The sequence below is a fragment of the Orcinus orca genome, chromosome 13 (assembly GCF_937001465.1).
Source record: "Orcinus orca chromosome 13, mOrcOrc1.1, whole genome shotgun sequence".
Classification (NCBI taxonomy): Eukaryota; Metazoa; Chordata; class Mammalia; order Artiodactyla; family Delphinidae; genus Orcinus; species Orcinus orca.
In genome coordinates, this window is record NC_064571.1 from 34,406,534 (window position 1) to 34,434,074 (window position 27,541).

Below are 27,541 nucleotides of genomic sequence, written 5' to 3' on the forward strand. Positions count from 1 at the left end.
GCCATTAAATATCAGTTTCCTCATCTGTAAAATGAGGAAACTAGTGTGGTTGATGAGACTGCTGGAGATGGCTGTTAAAATTAAATGAGAAACAGTACCTATAGCACTCAGGACAGTGCAGACAATGTTCAAAATATGTTTATTGTTATAGCTCATGTCATCACCATTGTCATCACCATTGTCATCAATATCATCATCTCCAGCTATAATACACAGCTATCTTAATTGGGGAGTAGAAGGGACTTCCGGATATTGGTGATTTATCTGAGTTAGTATGAAGAGTGGTGGAACTCATTAGGCTGACTGCTCCCACTCTCCTTTTATTTCCCCAAAAGGAGAGTCTCATAGGCCACCAGCCAAAACACGTCTCAGAGAATGGAATGCTTTGTGAGGCTTTCGTTGGGTTGGGTTGACTATTATTGAAGGAGGGAAGATTGAAGTCAAGATTTTTATCATATTGTAAATGGTGGATGATTCAATGGGGTGGACCAAGCATTGGGATTAGGAATCTGAAGTTTTGTAGATGGAGTTTGCTCAGATTTGGGGGAAGGATATAAAGGGGGCTGAATTTAGAAAACCCTAAACTTTGGAAATTTTTGTTGCAGTTTCAGTGATGGCAGAGGCTCAGGAACAAAGGGTTTAGGTGGAAGCAGGGTCCTGAGAGGGGAACCTCTGGAGTGTATATTTGTGGTACTTCTCACCGGTGGGTAGTAGTCTTTTTTTTTTTTTAATTTATTTATTTTGCGGTACGTGGGCCTCTATACTGTTGTGGCCTCTCCCGTTGCGGAGCACAGGCTCCGGACGCGCAGGCTCAGCGGCCATGGCTCACAGGCCCAGCTGCTCCGCGGCATGTGGGATCTTCCCGGACCAGGGCACGAACCCGTGTCCCCTGCATCAGCAGGCAGACTCTCAACCACTGCGCCACCAGGGAAGCCCGGTAGCAGTCTTTATTTTTAGTGATTGTGTTGACGTTGAGAGAATGGGGATTGGCTGGGGTGTAACTTACTGAGAGGAGGAAGAGCAGATGTTCTAAACGAGATTTGCAGCTCTTTCAAAAGGACCAAAGGAGATTTGACCTGTAAACCTCACCTGTCTAGCATTACCTGGATCTCTTCTCAGAAATGTTTGAGTGGTAGTTAGAATCACAGAGTTGTAGTACAAGAGGTACCACAGAGGTTTTTTCCAGTTCCCATCGCCTTCTGTTACAGACAAAGCAACTCCAACAAAACGAGGTCAAATTTTGATCACACTTCCCCCTCCTCTTTCCCCCCACCAAGATGGAGCCAGTGTCCTTGTATTCTTGGTAGAAAAGGTCAACGTTGCCCCATTTTTCAGCCCTCGCTTATGCTAACAGTACATGTTGCTGAACTTATTGCATGCTGGCTAGTACATGATTATCTTTAATAAACATTAATTGAGTGTCTAGCCTAGTGTGTACAAAGTTCATGATAAGTAAGACATGGCCCTTGCCTTTAAAGACCTTAAAATCTTTAAGCAATAACCTCAGGCTTCGGTAAAGCAGTCTAAAGCTTACAGATATTCTGCTAGAGAAGTATAATCGAGCGTCCCAACCCAGGGGCCAGGGTGGGGTTTTAATGCTGGCTTTCTGCCTCTACTGTGACAACCTGATTAAGTCACTTGGTAGTTTTGAGCTTCTCTCCCAACAATTGGAACACACAGATGACAATACCTGTCCCTCCTACTTCTGAATTTTGAGGAACAAATGAGATCATACATTTGCCTATAAATTGTGAAGTATAGTAGAAACTGAAGGGATCAATAGAAATGGAAGGGATCCTACTCTATAGGACTATACTCTCAGAGTGAAGAGTTAAAGTAATTAATCATTCTACTTACTGTCCTCATCATCATTATCTTAATTACTATCCTCCAGGAGTTTTCATTAGACACCTCTTTGCATGTAGCATCTTCCTGCTCTCCACGACCCTACAAACCAACAGCCGCTTTCAGTCAACATGTTCAGGTAATGGTGACTCGTCAGGGTTTACGTCACCTGGTTAGATGAGCCGTTGTCCGTGTCACTTTGGGTATCTGTACGTGGCAACTTGTGCAGTAGGTTTTTTTTTCCTCTTTATCCACATAGTGAGTCAGGAGAATCTTAACCTAATGATGGGGCTTAACTTTTTTCTCTATCAAGTCCACAGATGTCATGTTGACTGTTGTAGATTTTGACAGTGTTGTGGGCCCAGAAATAATGTCCTTCATATCAAGGAATTTTACGGAGAACTGGCACAAGTTGCAAATGAGTTTAAGAAAATGAATTCCAGCATCCAACAGAAGGCAGAAGTCATGAAGGCATACTATGGCCCAGAGGTTACGATGCCTGTAGTTAATTTGGTTACCAAGGCTGAAATAAACATTTCAAGCTGCACCTAACTCTCCTGTAGAGATGTCTTTGCTTGCTTCTGAAGCGACCTGCTTTATTCTCTCCTGCCTTTTGGTAAAAGAAATCAGATTTTATTTGAGTGACAATGCACTCAGCCTCCCTTGTAGCTAGAAGTTAGCAATTAGATTAGGAAGTTGTTAGGTGGGACTTCGGGAAAGCTCCTGGAGAAGGGAACAACAGCGGACATGTGTCTCGCCTTTGTTCTCTCCATCTTCCCCACTACATGCTTGGATATGGATGTGGCTACAGGAGCCTCTCCCACAGCCAGCTTAGATCGTGGGGCAACCTTGAAGGTGGAAACCACGTCTCAAGGTGATGGAACATAAGCACAGAAGGAGCCTTACCCCGCAGCCCTGCCAGGCAACCCTAGACTTTTGTTCTGGACTTCTTTCACATGAGTAGGAAGTGAATTTATTTAATCACTGTTATTTCCAGACCCTGCTACTGGCAGTCACTGTCTTTCCTAACTGATACATGTGCCTTCCCCCCAATGAGTAGTGCCCTTGTTTCTTTGCAGTTAGCTCCTGGAAACACTGTCTGTTGGTCCATGCTGACGCACAAGCCCCTACAAGAGCAATGTTGGACTCAGCCTCTGCTAATGAGCAGAGGCTGTGAACACAGCTTGTGAACACAATGCTGGGATTATAAGGTGCTGGCAGCCGTGCCAGAATAATAAGGTCAGATGGAAAATCATACCAGTAAATATCTTCAGTGAATATCCTGTCCCACTCCAGTGCCCTCCAAATACCATCGCCCAAATCCACAGTTCATGCGGTAGGATTGCAGCCTCTCTTCCCCAGAGCCATCATTTCTGTCTGTGGGAGAACGGTGAGGGTCTTTGGTACCACTCCACATTTTTCCCTGTGTAGCTCTTCAGCAGGAGCCTATATTTGTCCTGACTTGTAACTGAAACCCTTGTTTGTCTGAGTTTCTTTCCCTTGGCAATTTCACCTGTAATCTCCGAGATGGTAGCTGCAATTTGCTTTGTTAATCTCACCCACCTTTGGCTGAGTGACACTGCACTGGAGGGGCTCAGAGGACTTGGGGACACTTCCTCAGCTCCCTCTGTCTCTGGTTTACAGCAGTGTCCCCTTGACCATTTGCTGTGGGCTCTGTAGTGCTGTACCCACCTTTGACTTAGTTTTAAGGCAAAATTCCAGGGAAAGATTTCAGGAAGATTTGTATAATTCCGAAATTGGTGTCTAATTACTGAGGTAGTTAAACTTTCAGTGAGATCTTGGCACATTCCTGAGACTAAAAAAAACCCAAGGTACATCTAAGGCAGCAGATTGCTAAGGCTAAATCTTCTCTGCTGGTCTTCCTTTTACAGGTGTTTTGGTGACCATGGGCCAGCTCTGAGTGTGTTTATCAGAGGCAGCTGCTGGTATCGTTGAAATCTAATTCAGAAATTAGGGTGACAGCATTGTCCACTGTAAGTGACTTTTGAGGAGTTTTATATAAATATTATGGTGAGTTTGCTGGTCACATATTTCTCACATAATCCCATATACCTCACATATCCCAAATATTGCTTACCCGGAGGATTGATTAGGTGGGTGAGGTTGTCAGATATGGGGGGGATTAAGCAAATATCTGCTGTCTAGTGACTTGAAAACATTTTTGCAAGACTTATGGTAGAAGGAATTTCTTTCTCTTGGAATGATTTGTAGTTAAATGCACATAAGGTATGGCCAGGAGAAGGAAGGAGTTTGTGGAGTGAAAATACGTCCTTACTTTTGAAAACTTTTTCTCAACATATATGAACTTAACCCACACTGAAGACTTTAATTTTTCTGAGACTTTAAATATAACAAACTGATAATTGCAAGGCAGTTGGTAGTAGTGTTTTTCAACTTCACCTTCTTTAGGAGATTCAGGGTGTCTGGATTGAATACATGTACTCAAGAAAAAAAAAATCATCTCACCTGGCACAAATCACTAATGTTATAGGGTCAAAATTTATTATTATTATTTTATGAGCCTGAAGTAGTTCTATAATATACCACAGTAGAAATATAATGTGATGTGTAGGATGTGTATTTAATTTAAAATTTTCTAGTAGCCACATTACAAAACATTAAAAGAAATAGGTGAAATTAATCGATCTTGTTTAACCCAGTATATCCCAAATATGATCATTTCAGCAGGTGATCAGTGTAAGAAATTGTCAAGATATTTGACATTCTTTTACAATGTATCTCAGTTTGGGCTAGCCACATTTTAAGTGGGCAGTAGCCACAAGTGGCTGGTGGCCACTGTATTGGCAGAACGAGTCTTGAGAAGAGGGGTTGTGTCGGATTTACACCGTTCCCTTTCTAGCTAAACAAACCAGTGCCTAAAGAACTGATTTTTGATTTTGAGTTTTTCACCCTCACACATTCATATTTCTGCTCAGAGAGCTAACATCTCATAAGACATTCTGGGAGTGGAGCTGTCAACTTAAAAGAGAAAGTCCCCCAGAGCTTCTGGAGAAGCAGTCCTTTTGAACAGAAGGGGAAATGTCCCAAAATTAGGCAGGCCACGGCTTCCAGGTTTTCTGGAAGGAAGTTTACCCCCTTCAAAACAGGAAGGTGCAAGGCATTCATTTTTTCCACCTGTAGGGGGAGCTCTTGTCACTTCACTCTTTATAAAATTCCAAATCTGGTTCTCAGACGCCGGCAAACTCGGAGTTCTTTCACCTGGGTCTGCGGAGAGTTTGTTTTTGGCTCCAAACCAGCAGTGCTTTCGCAATCTCCACACGTTACGGCTGCTGAAATGCTAGGACACCAGCCGGGTGGCGGCTTGAGTCTTGTGATTCCCAGGCAGTCCGGCGAAATGATAAACAAAAGTCTTTTGTGCAATATTAATAAGCTTTAAGCACTCCCCAGCCGAGCCCCTTGTCATCCAAGTAAGTCATGTGTATCAAAAGCCCTTATATGTGAAAGTTTGTTTTCATATCTGGCCAGCGTTGAATGGGAGCCCCCTTTGCCATGTTGTAAAACAAACATTTGTTTATTTTGTGAACAGTGCTGGCAGTATGATACAGGAACCCGGCCTGAATTAAGGGACCCCTTTCCAAGGAGGCGCCTTTGAAAACCTTTCTGCTGCTCCATTCCAACTGTCAACTGATCTTGAGTTCTGTTTACATTAAGACAATAACAGTGTTTCCTAAATAAATAAGTCAGGGGGCACCCGTGGGCCTTAATGAAACCCCATAAATGGGTTGGGTGCTGGGGGGTAGAGAAGGGGAGTTTTTGTGCAGTGCAGAAACAATGGCTAGTTCATCTCACCATGTATCCGGGGCCTGTGTTTTTAAGACAGAAGGGGGCCTTTGTGTTAATTGCACTGATAAAACTCTCCTGATAGAGCATCCCCTGGAACGCTGGGACAAAAGATGTGACATTTCGCCCCGTGTGAATGCCACCCTGCCAAACAGACGTTTTCTAAAGCAGAGACGTATTGGTCACACACACCCCCTCCCGCCCAGTAGATCAGCTAACCTCTCCTGGTGAGCAGAGAAAATAAATAAAAACTGTAAGACTAAACCATCTGCCTCTGGAGGTGTCTGGCTTTTTTCCTGGTTGCTCTGGAGCTTCCAGAAATCCATTTCAGTTTCTGACCCGTCCAAGTGGTCCTCAGGCACAACAGAAGAGAGGCTGGCACTCACAGTAGAGGAAGTTGTGCTGATGGAGAGTTGGGGTGTTAGTGGGTTTCCCTGGGAAGCAGGAATTCCAGCCTGTTACGGGAAATTATGTTTCTGAGCAAAAGACACATTCTAGGCGAGGACTAGAGGCTGAAGATGGGGAACCAGCAGGGCTCACTGCATGTAGATTTTAAAAATATATTTTAAATATGACGCAAATGAAGTAAGTATGAAACAAACACAGACAGAGAACAGACTTGTGGTTGCCAGCGAGCGGGGCATGGGGGAGGGATGGAGTGGGAGTTTGGGATGAGCAGGTGCAAACTGTTACATAGAGAATGGATAAACAACAAGGTCCTACTGTACAGCACGGGGAACTATATTCAATATCCTGTGATAAACCACAATGGAAAAGAATATGCAAAAGAATGTATGTAGACGTATAACTGAATCGCTTTTCTGTACAGTAGAAATTAACGCAACATTATAAATCAACTATACTTTAATAAAATAAATTTTAAAATATATATTTTATAAATACCATAATAGCATCATACAAAGTCTCTGAAACAGAGACTTCCCCATATAAGTATTTTCAAGTATAAGGAGTCCTTATTTGTTTTGTTCCATAGAAATGTATTTTAATATGGGTTTAATCATAACATTCATGTAATTTGGTAATTTGCTTTTTGGGGGTTAGCATCCTTTCACGTGCATTTTCTCCAAGTCACCACCTGATCTTTATAACCACCATTTTCTGTAGATGGACAGTCTTCCAAGTGGATATATGACAATTCACGTGTCACTTTCCTTATTCTTGGTGATTTAGAATGCTCATGATTTTTCACTGTTATAAATAATATTACAATGAATATCTTCATACCATAAATTCTTTCTTTTTGGGAAGAAATATTAATTGAGATAAATCCCCAGGCCAGGAATACTTAAGGCTTTTTAGCACATAATATCATATTGTTCCCCAGAAGGATTTTCAAGTAAGGCGATTTATTTTTCAGGCTGTAATGGCTCCCTCCTTTTTGTAGTGTATTCTCTTTACTTTTGCACCCCTCTTGCCTCTGTTATTTTCCCAGGACTACCCCTCCACCATCATGGGCTCCCTCAAATACCCTCACATAAATATCTATTCCACCGTCTTATAAGGCTGATTCTGGGATGTTGCCCCTTAGAGCCTCTTTAGATGAGTACATCAAATGCAACTTATTTTTATCATTTTAGAGCAGAATGTTTCAACCTCTAACACATAAATTCCTAATTGCTGTGGTCTAGACATGTGTAAGATATACATAGTTTCAGACTAATTTGTAATTTATATACATTTCCTCACCCTCTAATAGCTTGAAGGTATTAATGGGGTAGATATCTTTTGAGAAGCCTGCCAAGCCCAATAGTCAGATCTCCTCAATCTGTAAGTTATTGCCCTGCTGGACCACGTGACTGCTGCCCCCGTCCTGCCGACCTTACTTCTGATGGGACCATGTATGGATGCTTGGAATAGACTGAGCCATGTGCTACTATAGGACAGAGAAGTGACTGTGGGTGGGTGGGTGGGAGGGAGAGAGAGAGAGAAAGAGAGAGAGAGAGAGAGAGAGGCATGGAAAAAAACAGAGTTGGGAGATGGACAAGAATTGTTCCCTGGGCTCCTCATGCTTTTCCAGTTCTTAGCTCCAGTCTTTTCTTAGGTCTGACTACATATTCTTGGCTTTGCATTGGAAAGATACCCCAAATAAGAATTCTGCTAATAAATCCCCCTCCCCCTTTCTTTCTCTCCTTCTTCCTCTTTTTAATTTTTGTATATGCTAACTTGGTTACTAATACAGTCTACGACAAATAGAGTTGGAGATAGACATTCCTTGATGCTGTGCACATCCGTGTAGCTTAATAATAAAAAAATGAATCTGGACACTGACAAAAGTTTTAGCTCTTCTCTTCTACCGACATGTAGGGCTGCTGGGTTGACATGTGGCATAATTCCATTTATGATTCTGAACCTATGGAATCTTTGAGAAAAACATTTTTCCCCTTTAAACTATTGACAGCGTAAAAACTAGCTCCTCACCATGCTGGACAGTTTGGCTAATCTTACACAATGAATCTGATTCAAGGCTTTGGGTGACCATATACACAGATGGATACAAAGGGCAGAAGGGATATAAGAGTTCCTGCAGCCCTAGCTGAGTCAGTATGGTCAATTTTGGAGGCAGAGAGTAGAGTATTCACAGGGAAGAAGGCTCTCTGGTCTTCTTTGATAAAATTAAAAGAAAGGACCCAAGAAAACCTCAAAGGCCTCCTACTTCTCACCTATGTCTTGAGATTTTTCCCTCCAAAGACACAGGATGAATGCTGCAGAAGTGATAAAAATTAGAACCTTATATCTAAAGCTGGCAGTCTCCAAAGGATGTCTAGAAACCTGGCTGGATATCTTGGGCCATTACTGATCTTTTATTTTTCCTTTCTTGCTTTTATCTGTCATCTATCTATCTATCTACCTATCTATCTATCTCCCTATCTCTATCTCTATCTATCTACCATATACCTATCCACCTACCTACCTATCTATGTATAAATTATGGAATAAAAAGGGAAACATTGGGGGGTTGGAGGGAGATACCCTCCTTACAATCCAAGGAAGCCTTTCATACTGAGAAACAAAGGACACAGCCTCACTAATTGGGATAAATTGTAAATTGTGCCCTCTCTCGACCCGTTGGCCGGTGCTGTCGTTCTAAAGGATCTAACTGACCCTGCAAAAACATCCTTTCTCCTGGTCTGAAATGTCTCTCTCCTTTTAGAGCTTTGGAACTTGTGGTAACCTGGAGAATCACTGACATTTCAGAAACTCCGGACAGATCTGTCCCTGCCAGTGGAGTGATTGGGTGTGTGTATGTTTAAATTATAGCAATGGACTAGCCTTTTATGACAATGATTGTACAATAAGAGCAATGGGCAGGACTATCAAATCATTTTAAATTGGCCTCTCAGTATTTTCCCGTTTGCTGACCGGATGGAGTTTATCAGTGGACTGACATATTTCCTAGCATATGTGACCTCGGGCGGTCACTCTCCATTTTTTTTCTGCCAGTTCAATTCATTTAATTAAAGTGTGCCGAGTGCCCAGAAAATGCCTGGAACTGTGCTGGCCATGATGATGGCCACTTAGAGCAGATCTGTTGCTGCTCCAGGGACCCTCTGCTCTGATGTGGTCATAAGGCAGCTTGCCCAGCCAGCAGGAGCCAGGGAACCGGTGGGTCAGCAGACAAGTACACAGTGCTCAGCCTCAAGCAACGTGCAGTCTACTCAGTGTGAGGGCTGTGCCTTTGCTCCCTAAGCAATGCAACTCCCCTGGGAGCGGCAGAAGGTGAACAAGGACTGGCCACAGGCAGAACAGGTCTGGCTGGAGTGGGCATCCAGCTCATCACTAAAAAGGGGTTTGACTATGTCTAGAAAGACAGGGCTGGAGGAATGGGCAAGTGGGTGCTGCAGGGAGGGGGAGTGGGGAGACGTGGTGTAAATGTACCGAGGACACCTGGGCTGGATAGTGGGAGGTGGAAGACACAAGGGGTTGACTCTGGACAGAGGTTGAAGAGCGCTGAATACACCAAGGAGCCTGAACTTGATCCTAAAGCCAATGATGCCAACTTTTGAGTTCACAGACTTCCTTAGGCCCTTTTTGGCCCCATTCCTAGAAGTTTTAAACTTGGGCATTATCTTCTCTTTTCTCTTCCTTCAGATAATGATCTCCCTCCATCCCCATCAGACACCCAAATGTGTAGTCCAAAAACAATAAGCTTGAGCTTTGGGTTAAAAGCCCAGTTAAGGACGGGCCCTGGAACTTGGTGTAGAGTGGTGTGGAACCAGTGTTTGCCTGTGGTCTCAAGCTGGTTTCCCAGAAAAGCTCCCTCACAGAGAGGGTTTTGTAGAATGCATGTGTGTGCAGGGTGTTTGTGTGTGTGGGGAGGAGGTGGAAGCAGATTTCTAAGAATATCTGGCAGGCTAGTGGTAAGTTTGCCAAGGGAATTGATGCTGTCTTTCTTGGAGGCCGGGATGTTGAAACACAATGACAACTCTTTTCCAACCAATTTAGGAAGAGTTTTCCAGGAGAACATATACATATACACATAGAAAGATACACATATACACAATATATCCAAGAAAAAAAAGATCTAGTTCTTTTCTGATCTTCACGAATGTATTCATTTTGGGTTTTAGGATAGGTTCTTCATCCTCTTTCAGGAAGAAAAATCTGTTAAGGATTTTTCTTCTTAAATAATAGGTCAAGTGTGCAAAACTCTCTTTCTTTCCCTTGGATTGCTTCTCTCTTCACCCAGTATGTTTTTGACCTAGATAGCATCTGCCTTCTCTTCAGGGGTTGTGTGCTGTGTGGTGAAAAGGAGATGGGCTGGGAGAGGTTGGAGTGAACAAATCACACCAATCCGGGTAAAATATTGTTTTCCTTTTTTAGCCCTCTTACGGGAAAAGAATGTTATGAATGGAGCCCCCCAAGGTGTGCTTTCCAAATCCACCAGCTCTGAAGAGATGCATCATGGCCGTAAATGCAACAGCTCAGGCAGCAAGTTCCACAATCGTTTACCTTTTGTCTCCAGACCAAAGGTCCATGGTGATTCTACCTGAAGGACTAGAGGTGTGTGCAGGATGTTCCAAGTTGTGACACTTGGGGTTGGTCAGGGGGCGGAGGGTGCGGGGAGCCGTGTGAAGACCGGAGTCAGACTGCAGAGGGCAGTGTGAGACTGCAGCGCTGGGAGCCGAGTGGCCTGGCCAGAGCTGCTCTTAATAGAGGCCACCTGTGTTGTTTCAAGATAAATTATGTTAGATGGGGAAACTGGTCTATTGGATTTACAGTAAATGTATGCTAGTTAGCTTCACTCCGAAGAAAGTCCTTCTAAGATTTTCCCCTCTTCCCCAGTTCAAGACATCAAGTATTATGCCTGGCTGGGTGGCAGACATGAACCCTCTTCTCTTCAGGGGTGTGAGTGTCTCATGTAAATCCCCGTGACGGTGATCGAGAGGATATTTAGTGCCTTACGACCCATGGAAACTGAACTGCACTGGGTCCTAAGGCAGCACTGTGTGTGGAGAGACACTTCTTTAAAAATCATAATAACCCAGGCACCTTCTAAATCTTTTCTGGAGCAGTAGGAACTGTAGCGAGTCTGCTGCAGGAGGCTTTTGTTCCATAGCTGGTTCTGGGCGCTCAGGGCTCTCTGTGGTGGGCTTCGGTGAGGGAAGGGGGTTGGTGGGTCGGAGAGAATGGCTGGTCTGGAGGCCAAGTGTAGTCTTTAGGGTCAGACAGACGTGGGTCCACACCTGGCTCTCTCATTTCCTCTACTGTAAAGTTGGGACAATCATGGCAGCAATGTCCTAGAGTTGCTGTATGGTGAGATGCTTAGCACAGTGACCATAGTAAAGAATTTCCAGAACATGGTATCATTACTGACATTCAATTCAGAAATATTTATTGAGCACCTACTAGGGGATTTGACAGCTAGCAATGTAGACATGCTCCTTACCCTCAGGTCTAGTGAGAAAGACAGACAATGAGGCCTTACTATGTCAAGGCAGTGCATGGGGTATGGGAGTGGGGGAAGGAAGTGGAGCAAAGTGGTCAAGAGCGTGGATGCTGGTGCCAAAGTGCCTGGGTTTGAATCCAGCTCTGTTACTTCTAGCTGTATGGCCCTTGGAAAGCCTCATACCCTACTAGTGCTGACCTCATGGGGCAAGAATTCAATGAGTTAATACTTATACAGTATTAGAATTATGTCTGGCGTATATTGTGTCAGCAATCTATAACTGTTGATTGAGTGTGATGAGCTTTAAAAGGGAGAAGATCAGATGCTGTGGAAATGTATCAAAGAAAGAAGCAAGTGAAGTTCCATAAAGCGGGGAGGGGAATGAATCCAAAATAAACTAGGGGGAAAAAGAATGATAGGTAGATTTACATGTATTCTTATGGAATAATCTCCAAGATAGATAATTAATGATGAAAAGCAATGGGGCAGACCAGCATGCACAGCATGTCCTCATTTATGTAAAACAACCATCTATCTATCTATCTATCTATCATCTATCTATCTATCATCTATCTATCTATTTATCTATCATCTATCTATTTATCTATCTATCATCATTTATCTATGTGTTTGCTCACAGACTATTTTAGGCAGGATGCACTAAGAGATTGCAAATAGTGCTGCCTTGGGGGTTGGTCAGACAAACTGTAGTGGGAAGAACACTTATTTTTGGACAGTTTAAAATTTATGAGTATTTATTATTTCTTGAGTTGAAAAAAAGAACTAGAAAAATGACCAAGTGAGAAGATACATATCTTTATAAATCTTTTCAGACTAAAAGACAAATAGTAAAACTAGGGTTAGGCTTAGGTTTCAGGTAATGGGGGGCCATGCCTCCAGGGCCCTCTGGGAGTGGAGGAACGGCCCTCTTCTGCATAGGAATCTTATATCTAATCAGCAGTCCATGGATTATTCCTAAGGCACAGCTTCTCTTATCCTCACATGTTTCTCAGGCTACCCTTTGACCTCCCAGACTCTTTTCTCTTCTCATGCTGTTCCACACCACTCACTTTAACCTGATTTTGCTGTCTCTGTTCCTTTGGGGACCAAAACAGAAAGAGATAGTACACTATGAGAAGAGACCTTTGGAACCCAAACTACTTTAGGCAGGAAGCAGGCTACGAATACCACTCAGGTTCAAACGCAGGCTTTTTCTTACAGAAAAAAGATGACCCAGAGGGCAGAATCAAGAACCCACGGGTGGAACCAGGGTCTGTAAAGAATTATTCCCCAGGAACAGTCTTAATCAAGGAACTGGTGACTCGTGCCAGGCTGGATTTCAGAACTGCTGTGGACCAGTGATGGCTGTGTGCCTCGCATTCCCATGGTTTTTGAACAGGAACTCTTATTTGGTCATCCTAGCCAGGTTTCACTATTGCATGTAGGGTGTATAGTATGTTGGGCGTGTTAGAGGCAGGAAATTTTCCTCTTTAGCTCACAGGTCTTCCAAGCAACAGGAACTGTCCTTGACAATGATACTTGAGAAGCCTCACTCACACCTGGGACTGGTCTAGTGAACTAGATACTGGGCCTGAGCCTAAGTCTGATATTGTAATGGGATGAGACTGGCTCTTGCATGTCGCAGGAATGTAAATCATCTATAGCCAGAGGGTAGAGTGTGGAAGCTAAAACCAAATGACTGGAAATTCTTTGGCACTGTTCCCATTGAGAGGTGGGTCTCTGTCTCTTTCTCAGGGGTGTGCTGGAGCTGGCTCACACCAGCTTGTGAAAACCAATCGTGTGCCTCTTGTCCCAGCAGCTTGTTCAGTGATGTCCTGTTGGTCGCTTGAAATCAGACATGGTGGAAGATTTTATACCATAGGAATTGGCAAATGCTGAAAAACAGGACTTTTCTTTTTCCTGGAGAGCTGGTTGTTCAACACTCACAGGCACATCACTGCTTGTACTTAAAATTTCCAAGATGCTGGTAGGGGCAGGGATGAGTAGTTCATACAGAGTTTGATGGGCTCCAGGCCTCCCTTCTGACCCACACTCACTATCCATCCTATTTTGACAGGTTTCGAAGGAAAAGTAGTAGGCATTACCTAAATGGGTTAAGTCATTCACCTGGGAGAGGTGACAATTCTCTAAATGACACATCCACAACTATTACTTTATGTGGTGGGTTAACTCAGCAATTCTCAGAGTGTGGTCCAGGGACTCTTGGGGGTCCCCAAGGTCAAAACTATTACTTTCATTATAATACTGAGATGTTATCTCCCTTTTCCACTCTTAGTTTCTCATGAATATGTAGTGGAGTTTTCCATTGTACATTTGGAAGATCTGTATAACTCAATAAACCAAAATTTTCCAAATGGCCAAGGCATGATGTTATAAAATTATGTGTGGGAAAAAGTTCCATTCAAAGTACAAGATACACTAGTGAACTTTAATATAACAATCTGAAAAGTTTGTTAATATGGCTTCCCATCCCTCATTGGCACTTGTTGAGTTTTAGTGCAATATTAAATCAGCACTGTTGAATTTTGATGTAATGTCAAAGAAGAGTATCTGTAATTATCTGAAAAGACTACTTTATTACATACTCCTTTCTCTCTCCTTACACATTTCTATGTGAGATCAGATTTTCTTCATATAGTTCAAGCAAAGCAACAGATCACAACAGACTGAATGTGGAAGCAGATGGGGGAATCCAGCTATCTTCTATAAAGCTAGACAAAAAGAAGGAAAAAAATCTAAACAACACCACTCTTCTCATTAATTTGTTTTGATAAATATAGTTATTCTTATGACAATGCTATTTATGCTTATACATAACGTGTTTATTGTTATTTTCAAACCAGTTAATAAGTACTTAAAACATTTATTTTAAACTTCTAATATGATCAATGTGATAAACATAGCCCATAGAAATAGAAATTGTGTGGGGATGTCAGTTGTTGCTAAAATGGTACTGGGACTAAGCGGAACCTCTGGATTACCCCAGCATCACTGTTTGCCCAGGTGCCATTGGTTGGGGGTGAGGGGAGGTGGGGGAAGGGCATAAATACCTTTCCTGGATGCATGGGGGGGCGGGGTGACATTGAGCAGTACTGTAAAGGGGGTGACAGGGCTCTGAAGACCAACCTCAACTAAGTTTTCAGGAATGAGAGATTGCGTTCTAGGGAAGCTAAGGGACTTTTCCAGAGATGCCTAGTACCTGGTCCAGAGGAGGGTAACCTAGGAGTTCCCATATTCAGCACTCACTGTGGTGACTCTGTTCTCTCAGGACGCACCGTCAGGTGCTTGGCAGGTGACTTTTGCTTGTGCTGCTGGAGGTGATTCTGCGGATATCCTGTCTTCAGTGGGGGACCTCTGCCTGTCAACTGGCTTTGCATCAAACACAGGCCACTGTAGTATATAGTGTCAGCTGTAATAATGCAGTATCCATTGTGATGCTTTATGGATCCTCAAATACCCAGTGATTTAGTCACAGATTTAGTGAATCCTCTGCTCTCAGTACTATGTTTTGTGGGGACCCCAGCGATTCCTACCCACGTGCTCAGTGTTAATAGGGGCAGACTGGGCAGTTCAGCCGTTTAACGGCTGTTTACAAACATTACTGCTATTACTGCTACTATTACTATTACTACTCTGACTTCACATTTGTTGAGTACATCATGTTTGCCAAATCCTATACGTGGGCCCACCTCACGCAAGACACCAGAGGTCACCAAGGGGCTGGGGAAGAGCTCGCTGCCCCCGCAGCTGATTAGAGTCTAGCTGAGTGGGGTGAGGGTGGGACAGAATGGGAAAGCACTTGGCAGTGACCGGAGAGCTGTGCAGAGGTGCTTACCTTTCTCTGCTTGGTCTTATTTGATTTAAAAACAAAGCAAAACTAAGCCCAGCCTGAAGCAAGGATTTTCAGCATGGGGATATCTGGTTTGAAAAGCCTTGTAGTTTAAAGGCCAACATGAAACATTCTTCTCTTCCACGTGGAGAAAAGTAGAGGACGGCCCAGTGAATTTCCCTGTCTCTCTGTTTCATTTCAATAAGGGGAGGGGGCAGGGAAGGAGAGCCTTGGCCGCATAGCAGCAGAACATCTTCCTGGTGACGTGCCCTTCTGAAAAATCACAGCTATTTTGTTTCTTTAATTTCATTGGAACTTGGGGCACGCGTTGCTTACTTGTGATGTGAAAGCTACAGAAAGGTCTGCGTGACCCAAAGTGTTTCCCTGCGGGCCTTTTGGAGTCCCTGCCACTCCCATTAGCGAGACTCCTTGGGGATCTTTGGGAGCTGTGTTCATGTTAACTGACTGGACGTGTTCTCACGCTCATTTGCACAACTTAGTCTCATGACTGGGTCCCTGTTCACCATGTTGCCTGGGGCCGGCACCCACTGCTCTCCAGCTGTCCTGAGTCCCTCCATGGTCGCTCGCCAGCTGACACTTAACTGTGCTTGACCTTCATTCTCATGTTAAGACTTATCTGTCCTACATCCCAATTCCCCTGACCACTGTCTTGGCCTCTAGGTTAGTCATGGCTAACCAATGGCTATTCATTAGATCTGGGGCTTTTTAACTGTGTTCTCAAGAGCCCAGGAGGCCACCCAGAAAGTACCTTTGGGGCCACCATAGAGGCCAACAAGGAACCAGGATGGGTGTCCCCAGATCTGCAATTTGGTTATACCTATGCAGCACCATTTGTGTATCTTATATACGGTTACCTCCTTGTAAGTGTTCCTTTAAAGGGTCCTTTAAAGGGTCTTGCTTGAAAAAAAGGGTCTTGCTTCCTGAGACTAAAAACCTTTGCGACTGGGCCTATTTGGTTACCCTCTAATAACCTAGAGGACAGGAATGGAACAGGGAAGCAGGTTTTACCTGCTTCTCATCTTGTCCACAGCATGCCCTTCTTGGAGCTTGTCTGTTCCTGTCACTCAGAGGGAACACAACCAAATAGGGTTTCATACAAGTAAAGGGCTTGGTGGCTGAGACACATTTCTTCATCTTGGCCCTTTATTTTCTTTTAATTTTTAAAAATTGTGAAATAGACACAAATGAAAAGGTACAAAAATATAAAATTGCATTGTTCAAAAATGGATCAGAAAGTGAGTCCTCATGTAACCACTACTCAGGTCAAGAGCTAGAACTTAGCCTGTACTCCTGAGTTCCCTCCCCTCCCCCATGCTTCTTCCCATCACCACTCCCAAATTAACCACTATCCTAAGCTTTATGGTAATCACTTCCTGGCTTCTCACCTCAGCAGGCCTCCCTAACCACTACAGTTTGGTCTTGCCTGGTTTTGAAATTTATCTTAATGGAGTAATAAAATATGGCTTCTTTTGCTAAATGTCATCATCTTCCTTTTTCCCTCACCCCACGCCCCCCCCCAGAAATACATTCTGTAAATCTTAGGACAGATTGCAGTAACATTTCTACATTATAAGACTGAATAATGAGAAAAAGTAGTTGAATAACAGTCACTCTTAACAAATGTCTCCAGCTTGGAGGCGATTACGTGGGCGGGTGTTAAAGACAATGCAGAGTCGCTGTCATTAGTATTTATGGAAGGATGTTCATGAAGGATTGATTTTTATTTTAACTTCACAAAAGCTTACAATTCTTGAGAAGCAGGTATATGGCAAACAGAAGTGTCTGCTGCTTCTTCATCTTTCTTTTTCCTTCTTCTAAAATCTCCTTGGCAAGGACCGAAAGGGACATGTATTATTCTAGGGTGTCCCGGAAAGACAGGGGCAACTGGGACTGTGAGCAGCTCCCCCTGACTTGGGTCTGGCCTTCTGCCCCCTTGGCCCCCACCTCTTTCTGGTGGCGAATGTTGAGAGACAGTGATGGATGGTTAGTCGCAAATAGTTTCCAGTTTACCAAAGTGCACACAGCTTTCTCTGAACCTCTTTGAAATGCTTTTAGAGCAACATTGAGAATGGAATTCAACAACAATTCTCCACAGCTGCAGTCAGAATACAACGACCCCAGGAGCAGCTGGGGGCAGTTGTTTTCATATTTTGTACTTGCTGTTTTCTTAAAAGCCCTTTCAGAAGGTTCTGGAAGGTCCTGTGGCATCCATATTCTGAGGGACTGAGTCTGAGGCAGACCCTTGGATTCCAGGCCCTCATCCGAAATTTCACCAGCAACGTGTTCTCCCAGAACACCCTTACTATGTCCTCCCAACATCCCACACCCACAAGCCATATTCTGGAGCATTTGCTTGGTGGCAGCTCCGTTTAGCAAAGGGAACCCTCACAGAGAAGTCAGGATCCCTGGGTTCTGGCCTCAGCTGAAGCTTTACTCAGTTCCGTGAACTTGTCTCAACCTCTTCTCTCTTTGGCCTTAGTTCCCACATCTGTAAAGTAAGGAGGTTGGACAGAAGACCTTAGAATCCCCTTTCTGTAGGAAGTTGGCAGTGATGTTTCCAGGGAAGGACTTGATTACAGCAGGAGGTAGAGACACTTGCTTTGGCAGGGTTGTTTTTTATAGAGAGACAGAAGAGTCAACAGAATAAGTAGCTTCTCTGACGGCAAGCTGTAATAGATGATGAAGACTCTGTTAAAAGACAAAGCAAAACATAACACACCCTTCCAATAAAAATCTCTCCCACAATAAATGAACAGTACTCTCTTCTCCAGCTACCCATCATGGTGCCTGAAATGTCACCAAGAGATCCCTCCTTTTCTTTTTACAGATTTTGTGATTCTAGAATCTATTATAAAAAGATGGAAGTGTTCCTGAAAGGAGAGATAGCTAATGCTGTTATTGGTGGTATTAGTGGCTTGAAAAGAGACTGAGTTATCAGTGCTGTCCACAGCTGCTTGCTTGTGATACAGCTCAAGGCAGTTCCCAACTTGAAGGGCTATATTCTATACCAGCTCTTCTCAAATTTTAATCAGCCTATGAATCACCTAGGGGGATCTCCTGAAAATGCATATTTTGTTTCAGTAGGTCTCTGTGGGACCTGAGAATATGCATTTCTAATTAGCTCCCTGGTGACACTGCTGGTCCCCAGAGCACACCCACAGTAACAAGCATCTATAGCACATGACCCTGTCTCCTGCACAGAGCTAACTGGACAGCAGGGGTTGGGCATTTGACTCCAAGCCAGCCAATCTGTGAGCTGATCTCTGATCAAAAGGGCATGATGAACCAATCACAAATTTAAAGAGAAGAGAAAGGCAGTGGTTTCAGGAATAGAAGTAGAAAAATCTCAAGGATCACAGAGAGGGCCTGACTCCTTTAAATGACAATATGAGAAAAGGATTCTACGAAGATGGTCTTTTAAGGGCATGAGCTGTCAGACTGGATCTTGAACACTGAGTGATCTTCTGGTTCCTGTCTCTACCAGGCATGCTGAATTCTGCTTCCTATTCATCCCATCAGGCCTGGCTGCTGAAATATTTTTCAAGGTTCCTTCAAGGATTCAGTTTTTGAATCCTGAAACTCCGGGTCAAAAAGAAAAGTCTGGAGTTTGGATGGGGATGTACATCTGGGTAGGGTCTCATAGCGGGCACCTTGGATTGCCGCTTAGATCACTTGAAAGCCTTGGACAGCTGAAGAAGACAAAAGTTTGTGGGGTGAGAGGCAGGGCAGAAATAGTGGAGGCTAAAGAAGAGTCAGGTGTCACAGTTTGTCCAGGGTTGCTCGCAAATTTTGTCAGTGTTGTCAATCTATTTGTAGGAATTTGGATTGTCTGCTCACCTATAATTTTCTAGAACTTTTTTTTTCTTCCCTCCATTCTCAGGGCCACTGAGAGAGCATGTACATTCCCTGACATGACTCCAGCCCCTTGCCTCAGTTGATGGTTCCAGCAGTACACAGCTGACCCCAAACTGACCACTGTGCTCCTTTCCCAGGAATTTGGAATTGAGCTTGAGAGTCAATTTGATTCTTTGTCAGTACCAGGATCTGTATTATGTGAAACACAAGGTTCATTGACAGTTTTCTGCTACATGCTTTGGCAAATAGGAAGAACTGCTCTACAATATGGCAGAGGAAGATGAAGCAGATACACTGCAAAAAATGAAACAGATGCACAGAAAGAAAGAAAACTGGTTCGCTACATGATTCTTGTTCTTGTGCTAAATGATTTCTGAGGCTAAATTGCATTGATCCTTGTATTCCCTCAGATATTTCAGTATCTTTTCAACAAATTGCTGTTTTTGTTTAAGCCATTAAAAAATGGGAATTTGTCACTTGCAGCTGAGAAAGTCTTAATTAAAACAGTCTTCTAGAGAAGTCTCCTGGGACTGAGGCATACACCACTGGTTCAACTGCAATGATGGGTGGAAGGTGGCCATAGGGATCAATAAGGTGCCATAGAGAGAGCTGCTCCTCTCCTGTTTATTAACAGTCTCACCACTGCTGGCTTAAACATTGTTCACCAGAGACTTCATCCATCCTACCATCCATCCATCCATCCATCCATCCATCCATCCATCCATCCATCCATCCATCCATCCATCCATCCATTCATCCATCCATCCATCCATCTATCCAACCATCCATCCATCCATCTATCCAACCATCCATCCATCCATCCATCCATCCATCCATCCATCCATCCATCCATCCATCCATCCATCCATCCTACCATCCATCCTACCATCCATCCATCCATCTATCCAACCATCCATCCGTCCATCTATCCAACCATCCATCCGTCCATCTATCCAACCATCCATCCATCCATCCATCCATCCATTTTTCCATCTATCCATGCATCCACACATCGAATCATCCACCCATCCATCCATCTATCCATGCATGCATGCATGCATCTATATATTTATCTAGCCTTTATCAATCTAAAAATATTTCCTGAGCCAGACTATGCTTGTGGCTAATCTGTGACCTTTGGTTATTCATTGATGGTGTTTGTGCCCATATTTAACATATGATATTATTAATACTAAGTCCTGAAACCAGAATAACACAGAACAGGCCTGTTTTTTCACAGCTTGATACCTTTTCCTCACATTTCCTGCTATTTTGTGCAAAAATCTGTCAATAGTATTTATAACTCCTTCTTAGGACATGTCTTATATCCAATATCCCAAACGCATTTAGGTGCTCAATTTAGGCGTTTTTATTCGAGATAGTGAAGGGTGGGTCAGAGTCCCTATCCACAGACAAAATTGCAGACACCCATTCCTGATCTCATGTTTGGAATCCATTGGCTTTTTGCTGCAAGGTTCTTTATTTCTTTTTTGTCTTTGAAGGCTTAGGTGAAGGTTGAGAAGATAATGTAGGTCAGCACGGTTTTCAGCCATCCTAATCCCTGTCATGACCATAGATCTTTTCCAAGGGTCCTTGGGTGCCCAGATTCACTCACTTCCATTTTCCTTCTGCTGAGAATCCCTGAGGGAAAAAGTTTCATATCTGAATTTTAGCCTTATCCCTAAGCCAGAGCTTCTCCCACAAATAAACCTTCTTAGGAGTCCCTAAGAGACCTGGGTTAGTGAGAGGAAAGCAGAAGAGGAGAGTTGCACTTTACGTTAACTAGTTGTAAATTATCTCAGAAATCCAAGACACCTACAGCACTGAAAGGCTTTAAACTTCTCTCACCCTGAGATCCAGAGGCAGTTTACTTGAACTGTAAACATTCAAGCTTCTGGGAGACTGAAAGGGAAATGTGTGTGTTGGGAGGTGACCTAGGAAGAGCAGTCGTTTTCAGCCATGAATCACTTGGGGAGCATTTAAGAAGCATTGATGCTGGGCCTTACCCTAGAGCAAAGGAACCGGAATCTTTGGAGGTGGAGCCCAGGCAAGGTGCCTCTGAAACTCCCCAGATGTTTCTGAGAAATAGGCAAGGGTGAGAGCTCTTGGTCTAAGAGATAAATGGGAGTTGGCCATCTAAAATGAACAGATGGGAAGAGCCTGTGGTTGAGGCTCCTTTCCCCAGAGATTTATAGCTTTGAAATTTCTCTTGGGTGGACAGGTAGCAAGGAGAGCTGGTGCACATGATTACTGAGGTCACTGGCTTACCTTGTGCCCACAAGTTGAATAATTATGGTAATAAAGATAGACTTGAAAAATATTCCCACCAACGGCCTGGGTCAACCACAATCTTAGAATGTTCTGGTCTTAAAGAAGTCTGTTGCCCTGATGATACCTCTTGGGAGAGGTGTTAAGGAGAAAACTGTGGGGGAAATTGAAGATGCTCTCGCTAAGCCGAGGTCACGTACAGAGACCAAACCCAAGCAGCCTTAGGATTCTTTGTGCTGCGTGCTTGAGGGAGGAACCCACCACAGCTGTGCAGGAAGGTGATCCCCTAGAGGTTCTTATCTCCTGCAGTCAGTGTTGGCCCAGGGATTGGATGAGCGATTGTGCCGGATTCTCCACTTGAGAATTCCATGATAAATATGAAAAAGGATATGTCATGGTTCAACAGTGCTTTCTAGGTTTATAGAGAGAAAACACCAGTTTTCATATCTTTTTTTTTCTTCCTAGCTTCATTGAGATGTAATTGACACATAATATTGTAAGTTTAAGTTGTACAGCGTGATGATTTGGTACCTTGTGGAAGGTTTACCACAATAAGGTTAGTTAATGCATCCTTCACATTTCCTTTACCCATTCATCCATTGAGGGGCACTTAGGTTGCTTCCATGCCTTGGCTATTCCGAATAATACTGCAATAAGCAGTTGAGTACAGTTATCTCTTCAAGATAGTGATTTCATTTCCTTTATATAGCTAGAAGTGGAATTGCTGGATCAAATGGTAGCTCTATTTTTAATATTTTGAGGACCATTTCCTTAGTGGCTGCACCAATTTACATTTCCACCAACAGTGCACCAGGGTTCCCTTCTCTCCACATCCTCACCAGCATTTACTATCTTTTGTCTTTTTGATAATAGCCATTCTGATACATGTGATGTTGTGGTTTTGATTTATGCTTTCCTGATCATTAGTGATATTGAGCACCTTTTTATATACTTATTGGCTATTTGTATGTCTTCTTCACAGAAATGTCTATTCAAGTCTGCCCATTTTTAAATCAGATTTTTTTTTGCCATTGCATTGTATGAATTACTGATATATTTTGGATATTAACCCCTTATGAGATAGATGGTTTGCAAATATTTTCTCCCATTCTGTAGGTTGCCTTTCCATTTTGTTGATTGTTTCCTTTTTTGAGCAGAATCTTTTCAGTTTGATGTAGTCCCACTTGCTGATTTTTGCTTTTGTTGTGCTTTGGTTTCATCTCCAAAAAATCATTGCCAAGACCAATGTCAAAGTGTTTTTTCCCTGTTTCCACCCTACCCCCCGCCAGGGTTTTTAAGTTTTCTGATCTTATATTAAAAGTCCTTAATCCACTTTGATTTAATTTTTGTGAATGATGTAAGGTAGAGGTCCAATTTCATTCTTTTGCATGAAATACATTGTGTTGGGAAAACTTTTTCAGTTTTCCCAACACAATGCATTGAAGAAACTATCATTTCCCCATTGAGTATAATTGGTCTCCCTTTTCAAATTGACTGTATATGCAAGGGTTTATTTCTGGGCTCTCAGTTCCATTCTACTGATCTATGTGTCTGTTTTTTATGCCACTATCATTCTGTTTTTTTATTATGCTTTGCAATATAATTTGAAATCAGGAAGTGTGAGGCCTCCAGCTTTGTTCTTTCTCAAGATTGTTTTGGCTATTTGAGGTCTTTTGTGGTTCCATATGAATTTTTTTTAATCTTTTTTTTTTAACATCTTTATTAGAGTATAACTGCTTTACGATGGTGTGTCAGTTTCTGCTTTATAACAAAGTGAATCAGTTATACCTATACATATGTCCCCATGTCTCTTCCCTCTTGCATCTCCCTCCACCCCACCCTCCCTATTCCACCCCTCTAGGTGGTCACAAAGCACCATATGAATTTTAGGATTGTTTTTTCCTATTTCTGTGAAAAATGCCACTGGAATTTTGATAGGGATTACATTGAATATACAGATGGCTTTGAGTGGTATGAACATTTTAACAATATTAACTCTTCTGATCCATGAACATGAGATAACTTTCCATATATTTGTGTCTTCTTCAATTTCTTTTATCAATGTCTTATAATTTTCACTGTATAGATCTTTCATTTCCTTGGTTAAATTCATTCCTATGTATTTTATTGTTTTGGATACTATTGTAAATGGGATTATTTTCTTTATTTCATTTTTAGATAGTTCATATTTTGTTGATGTATAGTTATTCTGTACCCAGTTTGTTGAGTTTTTATCATGAAAGTACATTGAATTTTGTCAAATGCCTTTTCTGCATCTATTGCAATGATTATATGATTTTTGTCTTGCATTCTATTATTGTGGTTTGTGTATTAATTTTGCATATGTTGAACTATCCTCGAATTCTAGAGGTAAATCCATCTTGATCAATGGTGTATTATCCTTTAATGTGCCACTGAATTTGGTCTGCTAGGATTTTGTTGGGAAGTTTTGCATCCATGTTCACAGGGATATCGGCCTGTAGTTTTTTTTCCTTATAGTATTTTTTTATCTGGCTTTAACATCAGGGTAATATTGGCCTCATAGAATGAGTTTAGGAGTGTTCTCTTCAGTTTTTTGAAGAGTTAGAGAAGAATTGGCATGAATTCCTCTTTAAGTGTTTGGTAGAATTCACCAGTAAAGCCATCTGGTCTTGGGCTTTTCTTTGTTGAGAGGTTTTGAACTACTGGTTCAGTCTGCTTACTTGTTATTGGTCTGTTCAGATATTTTTATTTCTTTGTGATTCAGACTTGCTAGGTTGTGTGTTTCTAGGAATTCATCTATTTATTCTAGATTGTCCAATTTGATGGCATATAATTGCTCACAGTTGTCTCATGATCCTTTGTATTTCTGTGATGTCAGTTGAAATGTCTCCTTTTAATTTATAATTTTATTTGAGTTTTTTCTCTCTTGTTTTCCTGGTAAGTCTAGCTAAAGTTTTGCCCATTTTGTTTATCATTTCAAACAACTGATTCTTAGTTTTGTAGATCTTTTCTATTATTTCTCTGTTCTCTATTTCACTTATTTCTGCTCCAACCTTTGTTCTTTCCTTCTTTCTGCTAACTATGGGCTTTGTTTTTCAAGTTCCATTAGGTGTAAGTTAGGTTATTTGAGATCTTTCTTTTTTTTTAAAATGTAAGCATTTATTCTATAAAATTTCCTCTGCTTTTGCTACATCCCATAAGTTTTGGTATGCTACGTTTCTATTTTCATTTTACCCTTTGACTTTATCTTTTACCTGTTGGCTGTTCAGGAGTGTGTCATTTAGTTTCCACATATTTGTGAATTTTCCAGGTTCCCTCCTGTTATTGATTTCTAGTTTCATGCCACTGTGGTCAGAAAAGATACTTGATATAATTTCAGTCTTCTTAAATTTTTTAAGATTTGTTCTGTGACCCAACATATGATCAATCCTGAAGAGTACTTCATATGCACTCAAGAAGAATGTGTATCCTGCTGTTGTTCAATGAATGTCGTGTGTATGGCTGTGAGGCCCATTTGATATGAAGTATAGTTTAAGTCCAGTGTTTCCTTATTGATTTTTTTATGTGGATGATCTGTCCATTGTTGAAAGTAGGGTATTGAAGTCCCTACTATTATTGTATTGTCTATTAATCCCTCCGGATCTGTAAGTATTTGCTTAATATATTTAGCTAGTCCAATATTGGGTGCGTATATATTTACAACTGTTCTATCCTCTTGACGAATTGACCTCTTTATCATTACATAATGATTTTCTTTATCTCTTGCTACAATTTTTGACTTACAGTCTATTTTTTCTGATACAGGTATAGTTATCCTTGCTCTCTTTTGTTTTCCACATGCATGGAATATCTTTTTCCATCCTTCACTTTGAGCCTATGTGTGTCCTTGAAGCTGAATCAAGTCTCTTGTAGGTAGCATAATGCTGGGTCTTGTTTTTTACCCGTTCAGCCACTCTATACATTTTGATTGGAGAATTTCCATTTAAAGTAATTATTGATAGGTAAAGACCTACCCTTGCCTTTTGTTAATTGTTTTCTGGCTGTTTTGTTCCTCTCTTACTGCCTGCCTTTGTGAATTTCCTAGTGGTATACTTTGATTTCCTTCTCCTTATCTTGTGTGTACCTACTATAGGTTTTAGGTTTGTGGCTACCTCTTAGGCTTACTTGAAACATCTTATTGATATAACAATCTATTTTAAGCCAATAACTACTTCAATTGTATACAAAATTCTACACTTCCCTCCCCTCCCCCACATGGTTTGTTTTTGATGTTACAATTTACAGCTTTTTATATTGTGTATCCATTAACAAATTATTGTACTTATAGCTATTTAAAAATATTTTTGTCCTTTACTCTTTATACCAGAGTTCAGTGGTTAACACACTACCATATTACAGTATTAAAATACTCTAAATCTGACTACATATTTACCTTTACCAATGTATTGTATATTTTCATGTTACTAATTAGCATCTTTTCATTTCAGCTTGAAAAGCTCCTTTCAGCATTTCTTGTAAGGCAGGTCTTTTGGTAAGAAACTCCCTCAGCTTTTGTTTGTTTGGAAAAGTCTTTATCCTTCCTTCATTTGTGAAGGACAGTTTTGTTGGGTAAAATATTGTTTGTTGGAAGTTTTTTTCTTTAGCACTTTGAATGTATTATCCCAATCTCTCCTGGTCTGCAAGGTCTCTGCTGAGAAATCTGCTGGTTGCCTTATAGGCGTTCCCTTGTATGGGAGAATTATTTTTTCTCTTGCTGCTTTTAAACTTCTCTCTTTATCTTTGGTTTTAGACAGCTTTAATATAATGTGTCTTGGAGAAGGCAGTTTTGTATGGAAATTAGGGGGTGACCTATTTTATTAGCTTCTTGAACTTGGATGTCCAAATCTCTCTCCCAGGTTTGGGAATTTCTCATCCATTATTTCTGTAAATAAGGTCTTTTCCCCTTTCTTCCTTTCTTCTTCTCATTCAAATAGACTTTCTTTATTCCTTTCCGTTTTTTTCTTTTTGATCTTCTGACTGGATAATTTTGATTGATCTGTCTTTGAGCTTACTAAGCTGAAGCTCTCTGTTGAATTCTTCAGTTCAGTTATTGTATTCTTCATCTCCAAAATTTGTTTGGCTCTTTTCTATGTTTTCTGTCTCTTTGTTGAATTTCTCCTTTTGTTCTTGTATTGCTTTCTTGATTTTGTTAAATTCCTTGTCTCTGATCTCTTGTAGCTCTCTGAGCACCTTTAGACCAATTGTTTTGAATTCTTTGTTGGGCAATTCATGTATCTCCATTGCTTTGTGGTCAGGTATTGGAAGTTTCTTTGGTGGTATCGTGTTTCCCTGATTTTCCGTGGTTTCTGTAGCCTCATGTAGGTGGCTGTGCATTTGCTGGCTTTGTTATTTCCAGAAGGACCTTCACATGCAGGAGGGGGCACTCTGGAGCATGCTGTCACCCTGGGTATAGTGACAGAGAGTGCCAAGTGCAGGGGAATGTGGCAACTCTGATTCCAGAGGGACATAATGTCTTTTTGGCTCAGGCCACTGGGGTCCACAGCATCAACAACTGTGTGGTGCTTGTCTAGTGCTGCAGACAAGGGAGGGGGGTCTTGAGTGGTGTCCTCAGCAGCATCTCCAGGTCCAGTGGCTAGGGTCCAAGGCAGGCAGTAGCGGCGGCCAGAACCAGCTGAGCGCGCACATTCAGCTGTGAGTTCTGGCTGCAGATGCTTATGTAGCAGTAGGGGCTGGTTGTAGATACTCACATAGTGATGGGGGCTAGGACTAGAAGCAAGGTCCTGGGGCATCTGCAGGCATACTTTCAGCTGTAGGGGTGCTGGCTCTGGATAGGTACTCTTGTGATTGCAGGGTCTTTCCACGTAGGCACACCTGGCAGTGGAGGCTAGTGAAGGAAGTCGGGCTGGGGGTAGGCAGGCACATTGCTGGAGTGGCTAGCTGCAGGTGAGCCTAGTGGTATAGGCCAGTGGCAAGAGACACAGCTGGATCCA